Source organism: Parus major, chromosome 2, assembly GCF_001522545.3.
Source record: "Parus major isolate Abel chromosome 2, Parus_major1.1, whole genome shotgun sequence".
Classification (NCBI taxonomy): Eukaryota; Metazoa; Chordata; class Aves; order Passeriformes; family Paridae; genus Parus; species Parus major.
In genome coordinates this window covers 75,677,273-75,695,666 of record NC_031769.1, presented here as the reverse complement: position 1 = coordinate 75,695,666, position 18,394 = coordinate 75,677,273, and the positions used below count along the sequence as shown (strand labels likewise).

Below are 18,394 nucleotides of genomic sequence, written 5' to 3'. Positions count from 1 at the left end.
CACTGCTATTCTTCTCTTGAGTATTTTAACTCCATCAACAGATTACCCCCAAGCCTGAAAAAAAAACCAAAACACACAGAGCTTGCTCCAGCTTCTCCTGCAGTCTGGGTGGGTCTCTCCATAAAGTGATTCTCCATCACAGAAAATCATCATTTATTCAATGTCAAGTCCCAGGGTTTAGCCTTGTAGCTTAAAAGAGTAAAAAAAGTAAATTCAATCTTAATTTCTCTCATAGAGCAGATTCTAAAGGCGTTCCCTGTTTCTACCAGAAATGTAATTCTCTCTGATCCAGAAAACCATTCCTTTCCCTCAGTTTACATTCCCATCAGAGCTGGACATACCCGTCTCTCATTACAACTCAAAGATAAATCCCCTGGAATTGTACTGCCAGATTTTTGCATCTGTGATTGAAATTGGTCAGGAAAAGGTTTTGACATTCTTTTTGCAAAAGCCAGAGAGGCTGCTGGTTCACACAGCATGGAGCTGACTCGAGCTCAATGAGAAAATCATCTGCCAGTTTCAAAATCTTCCCAACCATGGACTAACTCCTTCTCTCCACCCCACCCTCGATGATTACTGTAAAGTAGTTGAGTCAATCAATCAAGTTTAGTATTTGTGAAACCACCATTTTGTAGGAAGTTATTAGAGGATTCTCAGGTACACCACACCCTGACTAACATTTCTGAAAGTCATTAGCCTGTAATGGTTTAAGCAGAATAGTACAAACTGAAAATTCCAGTATACATAAGAATAAAGTTGTGAAAAATAATTATCACGTGCTCCTTAATGTTAGAATAGCCCTTCAATATGTATAATTATAAGACTATTTTTTGTTTCATCTAAGTTTAAATTATATTCATCCCATGGAGGGCATGTTCTAAGAAAATTTCCATTCACTCATGGAACTCAGTTTCATTGGCTTCAAAGTATTTATTTCCTCTCAACTATATCATTACTTTCATGTAACTGTCAACTGAATACGCTCAAATATGTAATTTTAGACTGAACTATAAAGAAATCTGTGAATAGGACATCTTCCCAGCAGATTTTTTAACTGACAGCTAATGGGAAGTAAAATTATAGCTACAGTCTGATTCTCTGTCCTGAACAATGTCTTACAATAAATCTCACAGAAGGGTCACCTCCCTCAGTCCATCTCTAGGTAGAAAACAACAATACCACAACTACTGACGTGTCCCCAGCTATAATTTTGACAATTTTGACAGTCAAGCCTCTAAGGTTTTTTATCAAGATGTTATTGAAGTTGCAGTTAACATATAAAAAATTGTGTCTCCACTACTTCAGTATCAAGAATTATTAGCAAATTTCTAGAAATACTTCTTTCTTTTAATTGGCATAAATAATGGTTATACTCCTTTACTGACATAATGTAAGTACATATGCCTGCTCATGTACTTCAGGCACTTTAAAAGAAATTAGGTTTGATTTACGAAACTGTGGAAGGCTGGAGACTAAGTACAGCACAATCAGTACAGTTAAACAGAAACAGTCACATTTATTTCTTCATACAGAAACAAACCTCTGTTTTTTATTTATGTATTTCCTTAGAGCTCAGAATTCTTGGCAAATTAGCAGCATTGGAATATTTTGTCCAGATGAGCATACATTACCGAGTTCAATGGATTAAAAAACCCACAACAAACCAAACCAACCAAAAAACCTCAATGCCTCCATTAAAATCCATGTCAGCCTTAATTACCACTGGGAGTTTCTTCATTTATATCCTCAGATATCCAGATATTTTTACTAGAATCAGAATACACTTGTACTGTTAGAAACATTAGTGATTAAAAATGCTTACTGCAAATTCACTTTCAGGTTTACCAGGAATATCTTTGTTATTTCTTTCTGTTTAAATAATGCAGGGAAATTACAAAGTGATATTACTACTTCCAATAAGGTCATAAATTATTTTAACAAGATTGTGGGAAATGGTTTTCACTTAATGATGTTCTGATGTAACAAAAATATTTGCCATACAAAAAGCTGTATTGACCTTTTAGCAACTGTGAAAAATCAAAATATGGTCAAAAACCCGGCACCATATGATTGGTTTTCATTCCATTTATTTGTGGATTGATCCATCATAAATAATTAACAAATGTTGATTTTTTTGACAGTAAAATTCAATTCAGATAAAGTCAGAAGCATCTTCAGTGCTTATCTTGATACTTCTGCATACAGCCCTTTTCTGAAAATCAGATGGTAAAACTCAGGTGCTCCTAACAAGAATCATTCCATACACCTTTTGTTACTTGTGCCAGAAAGAAACTGACAATGCTGTATTTCAGTTTTCATCTGGTTTCTCACAAATACAGCAAAGTTTTACTTTCAAACAATAAAGGAAACTTTAAAAGTTAGGTACTTTAAATATTTATTTTAAATTCATGACACTCTGTTCTGTTTTTTTTTTTTAATGATCTACCCTATTTTAAACAGTGGTTATAGACATAGATTCCTGGGACCTCTTTGTGAAGTATGGACCAGGAGATCAGGTTATTCAGGTACTTGTCCAGTCAAGTTCAGCATATCTTTAATGTGGAGATTGCACACCACACTGGGAATCCCATTCCACTATTTGATTGTTGTCATTATATTTATGTTTTTCTGACCAAAATTTCTCAAGCACCAGCTGTACCTATCATATTTAGCTATATTGTCATCATTAAAAATCCATCTTCTCTGCATGGTGTCATTCAGTAGCTGAAGGCATCAGTAAGACCCTCCCTGCAGCTTATCTTCTTAGGACTTTACAAACCCAGCTCTCTTAACCTGTCCTCACTCATCATGTACTCAAATCCCAATCCCCCCACCATCTCAGTAGCTTCTTGTTGAGATTGCCCTAAGACATCAAAGTATTTTATGTAAATGGCGTGCTCAAACTGCATACAATACTGCAGATGCAGTCCCAAAAGTGCTTAATAGAGGAGATTTATTCCCCTCAGCCAACTGGCTTCTTTCTTACTAATATTCTGCAGAATGCAGTTGGCTTCCTTTTGTTGGCTTTCTTTACCAAGACGTGCTCATGACCTTCTCTGCAAAGATGTTTTCTGCCTTGCTGGCACCAAGCCCATACTGCTGCATGGCAAATTATTCCAACCTAGATGCAAGACTCAGCATTCACCTTTGTTGAAATTCATGAACTTTCTGTCAGCTTGACCTTTTTCATGTCCTTTGTCATTAAATCCTCTGCCCCACTGAGCAATGGGCCCAGTTTCCCTAGGCTGTCTTTTGTTGCCAACATACTCACAAAAGTCAATCTTGTTTCTTTTATAGCTATTATCCAACTGAGCTACTTCTTTCCTAAACTCACCTCTACATGCTTGGGCAATGCCTATGTTAGAAATTACCAGGATGGCCATCCCAAATTCTACCTTCTGTGTACATTCTAGTTTTGCTTATCTTTAGTCAAGATTCTGCTGCTCACCCTTGTGGGTCTTCTGTAATACCTGTGTGGCTTCTTTCTGCATAGTAGCATTTTCCTTCAAGGTCAATCACCTCCCCATGGCACTTCTCTTCTCCAGTCCAGACTCTTATGGGATCCTGACAAGAAGATTCTGAACAAGCCAAAGTTGTTGCTCCCCAAGTCCAAGTAATTATATTTGGCTTGCCATTTTGTTTTTTTCAGAATTTTAAAATTTACAGTCTTATGTTCATTGCAGTTAAAGGAGCTTCCCACCTTTAGATATGAATATATATATATATATGTATGTATGCATGTATATATATATACATCCAGTTTTTTCCTTTTTATTGTGTATAACAGGTCTGCAGAACATCTGCTCTAATTGGACTATTGTTTACTTATGCCAAGATACTGTCTTTAACACACAACAGGCATATCTTTCTTAGCTTGCACTCTCTCATGTTACTTTGCCCTTCTAGAAGATACTGAATTTAGTAAGATTTTCGATAATTTTTCCAGTCATGAGACTTTCTTAATATGATCAGAGAATTTATCTCCTCTCTCCATTTGGGCATGTGGTTTATAGCAGATACCTTCCACAATGTGAGCGAGGCTGGTCTGTCCCATGACCATGACTGAGGCCATGGGACAGCTCATTGCTGCCTTGTAACTGCACCAAGCTCTGTGTGATCAAGCCACAACTTAGCACAGCTGATTACAGTGACTGCTAACGTAAAATGTCACAGTGCTCATTTGTTATGAAAAGAACTATTCCTGCAATAATTAACTTGCCTGAACCTCAAAGACTGTTTTAGCTCCCAAGGACTTTTGCAATTCAAACAATTCATTTTTATCCTACAACTCTATGGGAACAGTAACCTCAGGTGCTGGGTTCTTTCCTTTTTCTTGATCCACAGATCAAATCCCATTAAATCACAATTTTTTTTTGTTGTCTCTCAGAGGATAAAGAAGTTGAAACTTTTAAACCTATTTCACATATAATGTGACAGGTAACATTTTCCTCAGAGGTGTGATTGGGTTACACACAAGTGACACATTTGCATCCACTTCTATGTATCACTAAAAGAAATGGAACCATTCATTTTATATAAACTGGTTTGCTAAATCCTACACGGTACCCAGGTACGTCACTTACCTGAATCAACTGGCTTTTTAAAATTTGTTATGCCACTTTATTTTCTTTTATTCACTCACTCCCCTCAAGTGACAGGCAGATGGTCAGCTGGAGAAATAAAAAAGACAATGGGGATTTAGTTTTGGTGGTTTGGGCTTTTTACAAATAAATTATTTTTCAGTATATATGTAATTTGGATGACAACTTTGCATTTGTATAAAGCAAAGGAATAAATAAAAGGCAATCTAAACAGACATAAATAAATGCCCAACTGTATCTTTATACTGTTTCATATACTGCATATGTAGATATTCTCCCATGAGAAGTGCACAGAGAGAATTTTTTTCCAGCTTCACTTTCATTCCCTTTTGAACACTAATTTAAAAAAACTGATGCGTTTTGTCATAAAAACATGGGTTATCAAGATAGTGACTTTTGTTTTGATGCCTCAAAATTTTTGTAACTCTTACAGAAGCTAAGCTAACCCAGAGCACTAAATTATCAGAAGTTAGCCTTGGGAGAAAAAAAAAAAGAAGAAGAAGAAGAAGACTACTTTGAATTTGGTTTCTGAGTCTGGAGAGTACAATGAAATAATACTTTAGATCTTTCTTGCACGCTAAAGGAAAAATCCACCTGATTTTCTTTTTAAGTTTAAGCTGGAATTCTAAAATAAATTTTGCAGTGCCAGAAACTGGAGCTTAAGAAAGCACATAGCAGGGGAAGAAAGCATTGATGGAATATTTTTCTAGCACACACTTTCAGGAGGAGCTGACTAGCCTACAGGCCAAATGATTCTTCCAAGAAAGATCTTTTAAAACAAAAACAAGAGGATCAGAGTGACAGAATGGAAAATGGCCACAAAAGCTAAAAAATGTTTATACAAAGCATATAAACACATCAGTTCCTCCTTTCTTCTCATGGTTGCCCCATGTTAAATTTGATATTCATTCATCTGTGCAGGCTGAAACACAACATCTCAGTCTTTGCTGTTTGCTTACATTCTGCTTTGGATTACCAAGACCCCCTGCATCCAGATATGGATCTGCAGCGTGCTGCCATACAAATATTTGGTCTGCAGACTGGGCTTTGCAACTGGACAAAAGATAGTGAGCGTGGCCACAATTTTAACTGCACCCAAAATACATGTTAAAACAGACAAGTCTACTCTGAATTCTAAATGCAGAATAGGTGAATTCCATTAAGATACTCCCCAGGGTTCTCAAGCACCTTCAGAAGATCTCAGCAGAGGAAGCTGGATTGATTCAGCTCAAAAATGTTAACTAGGGAGAGAAGGATCACTACAAGGTAGCTCAAATAAAACTGGAACTCTAACCAAGAATAAAAGAAAAATTATTTTGCATGTTCTTCAGTGCATTTTTTTACTGCACCTGCTAAAGACATAGCCATAAGCACATCACCTCAGTCACTTTATTGAGTCCACAGATCATCCTGTCTACTTATAAGGAACATAACTTGCATGGCTTCAAATGTTCAGTAGAAATCAGTGTGCAATAGCAAGCTCACAAAAGGATATAAAATTATCTCACATACACATTACTTGATGAAATACATTAACTTTTTCAAATAATAATGAAGCTCCTCAAATGTGAGATGCAAAGTATAACAACCATGCAGAGAGAGGTCAAATTATGTAGGCTTAGCCCTCTGTGTGTTTGCTTCTTTGGACACACTACAAATTACAGAAATAAAAATTAATAATTTATTGTACCTATACAGGAATACAAGTTTTCATTCACTAAGCTAGAATGCACTTATTGTGGTTTGCTTTATTTTAAAAAGGTTTATAAAATATTAATAAAGACATAGAAAGAAAATATAAAAATACCAGTTTTATTTTTAGGTCTTTGATGTACTCACTTGAACATTCCACAATAAATAAAGGCTAATGCTAATCTTGTTTTTTCTGCTTAGAAAAGATCCACAGTGACTTGGGCATAATCACAGCCATATCAGTAAGAAAATTTTCTCTTGTTCTTAAGGCTCACCATTAAGGGAAATTTTAGGAACAATAGTGTTCAAGGCTTCTTTAAGGAGAATTTTCACAATCTGCTGCTGTCATAATTACAGAAACAAGGTATGTGTAAAACAAGAAATTCCTTCAAGAGGTAAATAATCTTTTTTTTTTTTTTACTTCAACTTTCTTTTTCCCCAGACTGTACCCAGAAATAATTGTAACAGAAATAAATATTTGTTTTATAATCCTTATATCTCTTTAACATCTTTAACATCTAAGTCTGCAAAAAGCAAAGTAAATAATTACACTGCAGGACAACACCATACAGGGTTCTGTTCATTTATTAAATTTAGCTCATAAAACTGAGTTTAAGACAAAAATATCCTCCATCAGATAACCCATCCCCTCTCTGCAGCTTTTCTCATATGCATTCATCATATATGACTTTAATTTGTGTGACAGCTGCTGTGAAATGAGGTTATTAGAGAACTATTCTCAAAAGTGATGTTACTTACTGAGGGAAAACAATGGACTTTTTTTATACTTATTTGGACAAAGCAAAGTATCTTGTGTGTGTAATATTAATTCACCAAAGTTACAAATCATAGAGATAAATAACATCTGTTTGGATTAAGGTCGATTACTTGAATGGGCTAAAAGAATCCTTCAGATTTGGCTGTGCAGAACAGAGAACATTGATGCAAACTAAAATTGGAATCTCTGTATATACAACAGCACCTGTCTCCTTGTTGTATATACACATAATAGTGGAAAACATGGAACTGGGAAAAGGTCATAAGAGAGGGGGGGAAGGTGCACATTTTATTAATAAGCCACCCATTTATATCTGAACATGCAGAAATTTCTATCCATCTCTGTGTATCCATGATATATTCTACATCAGTTTTATTCAGGTTTTGCCTTCAGACTGTATTTATATTCATGCATATAAATAGCTTTTCTGTGCCTCAGAGTACTATTCTTAGTGGTCTCTCTCCCATTTCTTCCATTCAAGTAGAGCAGAAAATATAGGGACACTCTGCATTTGGAGTGCTCAGTTACAGGAATATGTAATGGAATTAAAGATACACTTTTTTCCAGTTAATTCTGATAAAGTGTTTCAGTTGTGGCTGCAGCACTGTGTTTCATCTTACAGTGAACCCTGCTGCACTTTTTGTGATGGAAGATTTAAGACTCAACTCCCCCTGCTTCCTCAGGGAGTTGGCTCATAAAATCAGAACCCTGGATCAAAAGTGGTTCCTTCCACTGAGATGCACGTCATGTCATTTAAAACCTGTCCTTTGTTAGTCACTTCAGGAAGCTGAATGAGCAACACAGATCCTTAACCAGCTCCAGCAGTGACCCTTTCTATGAGGGTGTGGGAGCCATTACTGCAAAGGCAGCATGGTGTGAACAGACAGGGGCCTCATACTAACTATAGTGCAGGGAAGACTTTTCTGATGCTCTTTCCTCTCTATTAACACAAAGCCAGCTGTTTTCACACTGGTTTAAAAACAGAATGGCCTTTGAAATAGTGTTTATTATTACTATAACTTTGCTTTTGTTTTATTTTTTTAGTTTTTGTTTTTTGGTGGGGTTTTTTTTTGCCTGTTTTGAGGCAAAAAAATATTTGACTTAATATTTTAAAAGAATTAAAAACTTAGGATCCCTTTTATACAAGTATATATCAAGGTCCAGTAGGAAAAGGTCTTTCTTCTCCTCAGGCTATTCAAACAAGTGCTTCATGTGTGAAATGTAAGTGGAATCAACAAATTCAAGCATAGGATCAGTAGGTATCTGACACTGTCCTTATGGAAAAAGGATCAATATAAATCACATCCTACAAAAACACCTTTGATGACTTTGTGTGCTGAATGGATTGAGATTTCTGATTTTTGCTTCTTTATATACCAAATCTTAAATACAATCAGATAACCACATAGGCAGTGTCTAATCCTTCAGTTTTTCCCTGTCTACAAATTTGCATTGCAGTTTGTCTATAGTCATGTAAAAAAAGTGGAAGAGAGAAGAATGGGAAAATGGTAATAAATAAGGGTCTGTGGGAGTCCGGTTTCTATACAACATCCATAAGCCTTTTCCTGGAAAGGACCACAGTGGGTCATCTGGTCCAACCTCATTTCTCAAGCAGGGTCATCCTAGAGCACAAGGCACAGGATTGTGTCCAGACAGTTCTTGAATATCTCCATAATTTCCATAGTTTCTTGGCTGGAGTTGTGGGACTGCAAACTTGGGACAATCAATTAAGCCAAAATAGGGTAAATAGAATTCCAGTGACAGTGCTGCCAAAAGAGACAAGCATTTCTTTAATGAAGGGAAAGAGAAATCAGAGACACCCTGAGGTGGCAGCTGGGGTTTTGATGCCTATAATGCAAGGGGAAAAAGTCTTTTTGGGACAGTTAGTTTACAGGGTATTTGTATGACTAATCATTAGTATGATTAGTGATCAGTATGATTTAGGAAGCATCTTATTTTGTCTTTTTTCTATATACCCTATAGCTTGAAAGAACTCAAGAAATTTTTCTATGAATATCATAATAAACATGTTAGAAAAGATAAAAAAATTAATAAATTTGAATCTTATGAGTTGGTAGAGAAAACCAGGAGTAAATGCTTGTCACATTGTAATCAGTTTGATTGGTATAATTGACTTCAATAACATTAACATCCCTGTTTCCAGCAAGTTTTGTTGTTTTCTTCCTCCCTCAAACAAATTCTGAATAGCTCACAGCTTTTTAATAAATGGAGCAGAAAACACACATCAGAACGAAACAAGTGACTTTGTTCATAAAATGCTAGATTCCTTCGAGAAAATACAGCATAGGATGAGGAGGACCCCTTACTTTGTGCCAGTGACTGTGAAAGAAATTTTATCTGTGAAACTCAGAAAATATACCATAAGTGCAAATAGCCAGTGGAGTCCTATACATTTCATGGATATAAAAGGAACAAGTCTTGAGATTTTGCACAGGTGAAACCCTTACTTTCTCTTTCAGTCATGCTCACACTGCCAGGTGCACTGAGGAGAGGATAGGAATGGGGGAGAGGGAAAAGAGTAAAGCTCCTTATCTGCAAAAAGCCCCATGTGTTACGTGGTTCCTCAAGGTTCTAGGTTAAATGAAGCTCTTCTGGTGATGCCAAGAATCATGGCTCAATGTCCACTGGTCCCAGGAATTTTGGACATTACTCTTGGTTCACATGTAAAAAGGAGCAAAACTCAAACTCCACTATAACCAACTTTATATTAACTAAGAAGGCAACTTGTCTAGATATTTTCTATAAACAGGTCCTGCAACTGCTTTATCACACTGTGTGTGATTTCAAAAAAAAAGGGGAAATGTTCAAAGAAGACTACTCTAATGAGCTCAGAGCACTTGCATAAAACTGAGCTGAGCAGATGAAATTTCAGCTCTTGGCTGAAGACAACATTTCAATTCAACAGCCCCGTGTTCTTCAAAAGTCAGTCTATGATACTTGCTTTTGTAGTTCCCTGAATTACAAAGAAGGTAACTTAAAACATAACTCTGCAGCACTCTGCAGCACGTATAGAATTTTTGCACATACACATTAACACACACATCATTTAATAATAATAATAATTTGTTACTTTTTAATTATATTGTACCTTCTCTTTTATCTGCCTTGAAATAGTTCTGATTTAATCAGAATTTTAACGACACAAAATCCGTAAGAGAAGCTCAAAGCATTACTACATAAAACAGCAAAAAGTACCTATCTTCTATGACAAAAAGCTATTTCATTTATACTTCTATTTATTCACCCTTTCAACTGCCTTATTCCTCACTAATACATCTACACTATCCTAAATTGAAAGATTATGGTTTCTTAGAAAGAATGGAAAAAAAAAAATCCACATGTTTATATCATTAGCAGTTTTATTATTTTATGTTGATCCCTGTCATATTCTCTAATAATAATAAAAGATTTTTGTATTGGTAGGCTGAAAAAAAATTTGCTTCCATACATGTGAAATCTGTAAAATTAAGGAATTGTAGTTTCTTCTTCATTTGGCCTGGCTTCTCAATTTTTTCACCTTAGGTGTTTTTTTGTTTTTGTTTTTGTTTTTTTTTCTTTTCATAGTTACTAAGCCTCCACATGGACTACCATCAACCTTAATAATTTTTAAATAAGCTGGTAATTTTTCAGGCTGTTGTACTAGTAATGAAATAAATGTTGTTCAATTCTATAATTTAAGATATTGAGGAGCAACAGCTTAAATAACTATGAAGGGTCGTGGCCAAAGTAAATTCATGAGCAGAACCCTACTTATTTTGCCAAGAATAAAAGTAAATCCCATCACATTCATAAGAAATTAATATGGAGAATGGGTCCCAGGCTCTTTCTGCTTACAACTCACATTACCACCAGCTGCATCAGGTCAGAATGTTTTTGTTGTACAATGCTTAAATTTTTTAGAAAATTACTGTTTAAACATCTACATTAGAAATTTACCTTCTTATTTTCAATCTTTTTTTTCCAAAAATACCCGAAAATACATTTTAATAGTCATATTTTAAGCAAAAAAAATCAATCATTTGATGATTTCAATGACTTGAATGACATTTGACAGAAGTTTTCATTTTGTTCTAAAACAATATTTCCCATTTTGACCATCAAAAACAAAACCAATAAAAATTTGAAAAATCCAAAGGTTTTAGTACCACACATGAAAATTTGGAGTATAGATTTGAGAAATGGTAATAAAAGAAAAATCAGAAATATTAAATAACAAAAAATATCTAATTATTTATAACATTTCATATCTCTGATGCTTGGAAAAGTAGTTCTCTGAACTCTTATAATAGCAAGTAGCTTTTTTGTCACAGACTAGCAGCAAGATTATTTATTCAGTAATGCACAAGAATGTGCATTATTTTTCAAAATAAATAGTTGTATCCCATGAAACCATTGAAAGTTAGAGAAAAAAAGACAATACAAAAATATGAGATGAGAAACATATTCTCCATTGTAGAAAAATTTATTGGTGCAAAACAAAACTCTATTATTAGGACATGAATAATCAAAGAAAAAAAAAAAAAGAAAAAAGACTGTCAACCTACTTTGTTGTTTGCATTTGAAGAAAATATTTTATGGACATATATATACTTAGAAAAAGAAATTCTGTTGAAATACTTTCCCTATTCAGAGCTGGGATGTAAATTTTCTAATCATATTACTGCTCTGGTAAGAGAGAAAATTGTCTTCCATATGAAAAGGATGCAGACATAGTTTTCTGTCAGGTTACAGGAAAACATCTGCTTTTTTCATAACTGACTCTAACATTGACATTAGGCCCCTCTACTACAGCTTGAGATTTTGATGGTGATCAGAGCACCCTACCAGAACCCACACTGCTCCATGCTCCAGAATAAGTGGCCCAACTGGATGAATGCCCAGAGCTTGAGGTATCTGTTTTCTATCATGATTTCTTTCATGATTAGTGACAAGGCATGAATTGAATATTTAAAGGAGTGCAACTGTTCTCAGACTGATTCTTAGTATGCAAAAATCATCCTACTAAATTATCTTCTTGGCTGACATTGCGAAATGTGTGATCTGGCAGAAGGCACAGCTCTAGCTTTGCTTAAATGAATGCATCAACTTTCACAATGTTGTAGGATTGGAATTACAATATTCTGTGATGGCTGTGAAGATAAAGTGTGTCAGTGTCACCCTGAGTTATTTCATGTATAGGATGCAGAAAAGAACAAGGCATTTGTACAAAATGCTCAGTAATTGAAGAAAAAAATCCCACTTTCCAAAATAGAACAGATTATTTAGTATATTTATCGAGGAGGCAGATCAATTTTACTGCTGTGTTATATCTCACATTTTCTCAAATAATTATTTTATGAAGGCATTTTGCCTGCTCCCACTCCCCCATTTTGCTTCGGAAGGTAATACTTATATAGAACCATGTACTTCCTATGATACACTAACAGTCATAGTAAATAACCAGTTTAGCTGTGGATGTAAATTTCTTTCCCATTAAGACTTCAAAGTAACCCTCACTAATCTATCTTTAACATAGTGTGCAAGTACAAATCCAACATCCGTTTCTCACTTCCTGGAAAGGAATCAATGCTACCACTCAGTCTGGTCAAGCAGAGCTGTAAGTTCTTTAATAATGGCAAAAAGAGGAAACTGGGGGTTTTATAATACTTTCAAATGCTGAGGAGAAAGAAACAGTCCAAGATTTACTAAAATTACCTTGTTTTCTGAAGAACAAGGAAGAGTCTCATAAAACCTATGGTGGCTACAGATACACAAACAAAAGTTTTTCTGAGTAAGGAAAACACCTGCTTAAAACTCCTTTCCTGTAACAGCTTGCAGTCTGCTGCAAATTTGCAGGGTAACCATGTCAATAGTCTCAATAACAGGAGCTTAAACTTTGTGAGGCATTAAGTTCAGCACTGTAGGATTGAGGAAGTATTTCACAAGTAGATTGAAGTGTAAATGTATTTTGATTAATGATATCTAGATATCATCCTGAAATATTGGGAAATCACACATGCACAATAATCCCTAACAGCTATGATGCTTTTTTGTTTATAAATATATACTTAAATAAATATGAAAAGCACAGTCACAACAAGTTTTTCCAGGGGCCCTTAAAAAGCAAACTGAAAATATAATTAATATAAGCCTGTTATTTCCTGAGACATAGAATATGAGGACTGAAAGCATGGCAAGTCTACTACCCCTAAATAATTTTCAAGAACCTTAAATGCATCTATTAAAAACATCAGCAGAGTGATAATGAGCACTCTGGTAAAAGCTCAGTAAGTCAGTCAGACCCCACTGAGACAGATTGAAGCTTTCAGCTGAAATGTACCTACTACCAAGAATTATGTTTATCTTATATTCTCCAAACACTTCTATCATGTTTTTCAAAGCTATTTAATGTAAATCAACTCTTCAAGAGCCAAAAGTACTACCAGAAAAAATATATAACTATACAGGTAGCAGTAGAGTTACACAGCCGCTACCTCAGTATTTGTCAAAGTTGTAATGAAAGACTTAAAAACTAATTTGAAGATATTGCTGTTGCTACATCTGTAACAAGAAGAAAAAATATGGAGCAATTCAGAGATTTGTTGAACAAATAAACTCATGGAGAACCAACTTCCTAAGGTAAGCCTGATAGAAAATATATTCTGTCCAATGCTTTGTACATTAAACTCATTGTTCTCTCTATAGCAGATGATCCCAGTAGCAGAGGCTATTCCACCTTGTACAATTCAATAAGCTCCTAATGCATAAGGAGTAGCACTATTAGGCAACAGGAAAAAAAAAGAACTATAGTGTCTTTAACCAACCATTTATCTCACAGAAAAAGCTGAGGGTTTTCACTGTTTATATTCTAGGGAAATAAACGAAAGAAACTCTGCATGAGCAGTATTTGTATGAGAGGTGTGGTGAGACTGACTTGAGTCAACAGTGTCATTGATGGCCAAAAAGGTCACCCCTGTTCTGGGAAGCATTGAGCATGGTAGAGCTGACCAGCTGACAGAAGGGATTGTTGTGCTCTACTCTGCACTGGTGTGACCTCTCCTCAGCACTGTGTACAGTTCAGGGCTCTGCAATATCAAAAGCATAGAAAAAAAATCAGAATTTGTTCAAAGGAGGGCAGCAAAGATGGTGAAAGGCCTAGAAGGTATGACTTAAGGGACAAAGTGTACTCTCCTTAGAGAAGACCGAGAGATGCCTCATCCACCTGCTATGAGGGGAAACAGAGGGACTTGGTGATCTCTTTGTTGTCTGGTGACCCAGTGTGAGGGAATGGCTTAAAGCTGGATCATGGAATGTTCAGAATGGATATCAAGAAAATATTTACTGAGATGGTGGTCAACTAAGCAGAAGCAGTCATAGCCCCAGGCCTGTAAGTATTTAAGAGCTGGAGAAACCCTGTAGGCATGTGGTATCAGTTTCAGGCTGCCAGGAATACTTTCTGGTCAGGGGCTGGTCATAATAGTCTTTTCTGACTCAGGATATTTCCTCATTCTCTGAAATATAATGATTTTAAAACTTTATACTTCAATTTCTAAAACATCTAATGTAGTTGATAATATTTTGTGCTCTTAAAACCTTAGGTTGCTTTTCTCTAGATACAGTTTTTACTGAATACTTATGAAAAGGGTGTTATTTCACATGAGTAGAAAGCAAAATATTTTTGTGTGGTAAAACATCGTATTTATGCAAACCTCCTGAATAACCAGTGTTGATACATTTGATTAGAATGGATGGTTCAACAATTGCTGTTAAAGCAATATTCTCAGATGCTAAAATGTTTTACCAACATTTTTTTAGTTGTTTATTTACCAAAACATATAGTTCAGGATTAGAAAAGAAAACAGGCAGGTACGTCTATTCAAATTGAAATTATATCATTATGCAAAGATCTAGTTGGAGATTCTAATGAAAAACATTCTATCATTCTAATGGAAAACAATTCCCAAAACAGAGAAATAAAATATATGATCACAAGGAGTTTTATTATTCAAGGTTTCTCAAGGCTCTCTCAAAAACAGACCACTTATGACTAAAGAAAGAAGCAGTTGTTGTCAAGTATAGTGAAAATCAAAATGGAAAAGTTTCCAGGTATTTAAATAGAAAATAAGCATCATGCTTGCCTTCTGGCTTAGAGAAAGTGCTGGCTAATTTAAACTGGTTACAACACAATCAACACCAATTGGCTATTCACTGAAGAATTTAAAATTTCATTACAGAGTATTTCCTGGTTATATAATTTAAGTACAAAATAATGAATAACCATGGAAGTTTACATTAAACAGGAAACTTTCAAACTCCTGCTCTAGTTAGGCAGATAAATAAACAAACAAATAAATAAATAAATCGTTGTGTTAATGGTATGATCACATGCATGAAAGTAGTGGTGGAAGATGTTTTTAAGAATGTCAAAAATAACTAAGTCCTTAAGTCATGTTGTAAAAAAAAAAGTAGCTTAATTACTCTAAATTATAGTTTCAGAGTTTCAGATTTTTTCAAGGTCTGATACTCTTCACTACCAGCACAAATTCAGATTAATGCTTTACAAATATTTATATGCCAAAATAACCCTAAATCAATGTCTTTTATAGGACAAAATTCTAGCTTTGGGAGTCTTCTTTTCTGCTATTTTCATTAATACTTTGTCCAGGCATTAAAAAATAACATATCCACTCCCTACACAAAATACTCCCTTATGCAAAATCTATTCATTTTTCATTCTCTATCCAAAATGAGACTGTTTCAGAGCTTGATTCTGGTATCTGAGTCGTTCTTTACTTGTCAGCCAGTCTGTGAACCATAGTGTGGAGAGTCTCCCATCTTCTTCTTAAGCATAATCTATCACTGAAATGTTGAACAAAATATTACTTAAACTAAGCTATCTGTAACTCCTGGGCTACCCACATGCGACTCTCAGATAAAGTTTTCCATTAGTATATTTTGGTGATAGTGCTATGTTATGAATGCTATCAAGACATTGTTAAGTAACTCTTGCTCATATTAAGACAGAATATTTATAATTCATTCCATTGAACAACACACCACCTTTTGTTTGTATCTAAGAAAATAAGATGAAATTTTTTTTAAGCAATAACTCTGTAAATGATATGTTTAAAATAGGTATTTGACTATGGTCAAATATGGTGAATACCAAATATGGTATTCATGGGAAATGGTGTTTCACATGATGTAAATAATGTTCCCCTAACATTTTCCATAAAGTATTAAAAATCTCATTTTAACAGTCCATAAAATCTTATATTTCTTCCAGATTGCTTCTTCTATGTCCACATTCACTCCCTTCACCTGGTAGTCAGAGATTAAAGAATTTCTACTTTTGCTCAATTTTGAGATTTTTTTTCTGTATTTAAAACACATTTTCTTACTGTGCTCTAATATTGGAATGCTCTAAACACTACATATAAACACTACTAATCTGATTTCATTTATCAGTATTCCATTCAGAATTATATTTTACTTCAGCTCCTGAATGATATTTTCTAAATCGTTCAAACTGTAATCTAAAAGTTGCTACATAACTTTTCAGCTACTTCTAATGTATAAACATACTGTTAGAGAAGAAGAAAGTAATTGCAATAGTGCTCCAGAAGTTTCAACAGTCCAGTTAAAGAAATAAAAAATCTCCTTCCACATATACTAGCATAACTGAGGAATAACTTTACCACTTTGTGGAAGCACTCTGGTATAACACTGAATGGCTTCTAGCTGAGGAATAAATAAGAAAGAAAATTCCTTGCATAATTTTTCACTGGTATATCAAAAAAACAAAAAAAACCCCAAACAAACAAACAAAACCCCCAAACAAACAAACAAACAAACAAAAAAACCACAAACCACCAAATATCCAAGATATTTATAAAATAAAATTTTTACAGCAGGAATAGAAAAAAATGCATCACTTGAAGTTCTTTTTAATTGCCAACCATCTTAACTTTGAAGGCTGTCTCTTTGTGATGCAATTAGCACCTTGTTTCACAGCAGCCCTGGAAAGATCAGAACTACATAGCTATATCATAATATACAGCTAAATCAAAATAGCTCAAGTATTTTCCTGATTGTGGGATATTTAGTAGAAGGTGTTATCACACAGCAATCTTTTATTCTAGAAGCAGTACTTATTTTTGTAAAATTGATAGGATATTTTACATCTTTGAGCCTTCTAGCCATCTGTGAAACTTGGCAAGAAATGGCCAATGGTTTAAAAAGTTGTTAGCAGTGGAGGAGGGCAGGATAACAGATAGACATACAGACAGTATGTATTATTAGATTAGGTGTTAGACCATACCTGAATTAGACCATGTGTGTTAGCAATGGTTTTATTTCTTGAGAATTTTTCATGTCTGTTAGGATTCATCTCCATATGCCAATAAAAAGTAATTTTAACTTAAATACAGATTGCATCTCTTGCATCTGAGTGTCACTGTATGTGTGGTTCCCCTCCCTACAGAAGAAGCTCAAAACAAAAACTGTAAAAGGAATCTAATCATATTAAATTATCTCAACTCAGGTATCAACCAAACATAGAGCATGGAGCCACATTGGCTGAAACAAAATTAAGGTTAGATCTTTTAGATGTATTCCCTTTACTGATAAAACACCCTCCTGTGTACAACTAACTACTGTCTTATCATTACAAGTGCAAAATAATCAGAGTATTGCTAAGAACTGCAATACTCAATGAGCACCAAGGATGTCTGGTACCTAAAGCACTCTGTTACCTTTCCAGTAAGGGACCTAATTATGATCTTTTATAATGCACAAGCTGCTTCTAGTAAGTGGCATTTGGAAGTGGGATTACCTAGGAGATATATATTTAGGTCCTTGCCATGAAACAGGTTCTGCTGGTAGAAGAAACAACATCTGAAATTGTATTTCAATACTGCAAAATAGTCGAACAACTGATAATACTAGTTGCCTCACTTTGCTCATTAGCCAGTACAAACCTCATAAATTCTATACAGTTATTTGAGCAATCAGCACATGCTATCTCAAGTTATAATTACCCACTAGATATTAGAAATTTCTTTGTTCCAGGCAATTTAATTGATTGAATAATGTTGGCTGTTTTTCATATTGAGGATTCACATGATTTCATCAAAATGCACTAAGACAAACTCTGTTGTTCTTTTTTTTTCCAGGACAAAATGTAAAAATGAAGTATGAGGGGAGATTACCATTTTTCTGTTTCTTAGGAGTAACATATAGAAACATATTGTACATATGTGACACTATATTACTGACAGCACACTTTTTTTTTTTAACTAAGAAAAAAATCATACTTTTCTAA

At 34.7% G+C, this 18,394-nt stretch overlaps 1 protein-coding gene across 8 annotated transcripts in view; it reads right to left on the bottom strand.

Moving 5' to 3' along the window:
- The window catches only part of CDH18 (cadherin 18), a 1,344,136-nt gene that overhangs the window by 192,142 nt on the left and 1,133,600 nt on the right, over window positions 1-18,394 (bottom strand). For all 8 annotated transcript variants that reach the window (XM_015653084.2, XM_015652999.3, XM_015653058.3 and 5 more), the window contains one exon: window positions 4,584-4,670. The gene's annotated coding sequence lies outside the window, so the exon portion shown is untranslated. The remainder of the gene's footprint in view (window positions 1-4,583; window positions 4,671-18,394) is intronic.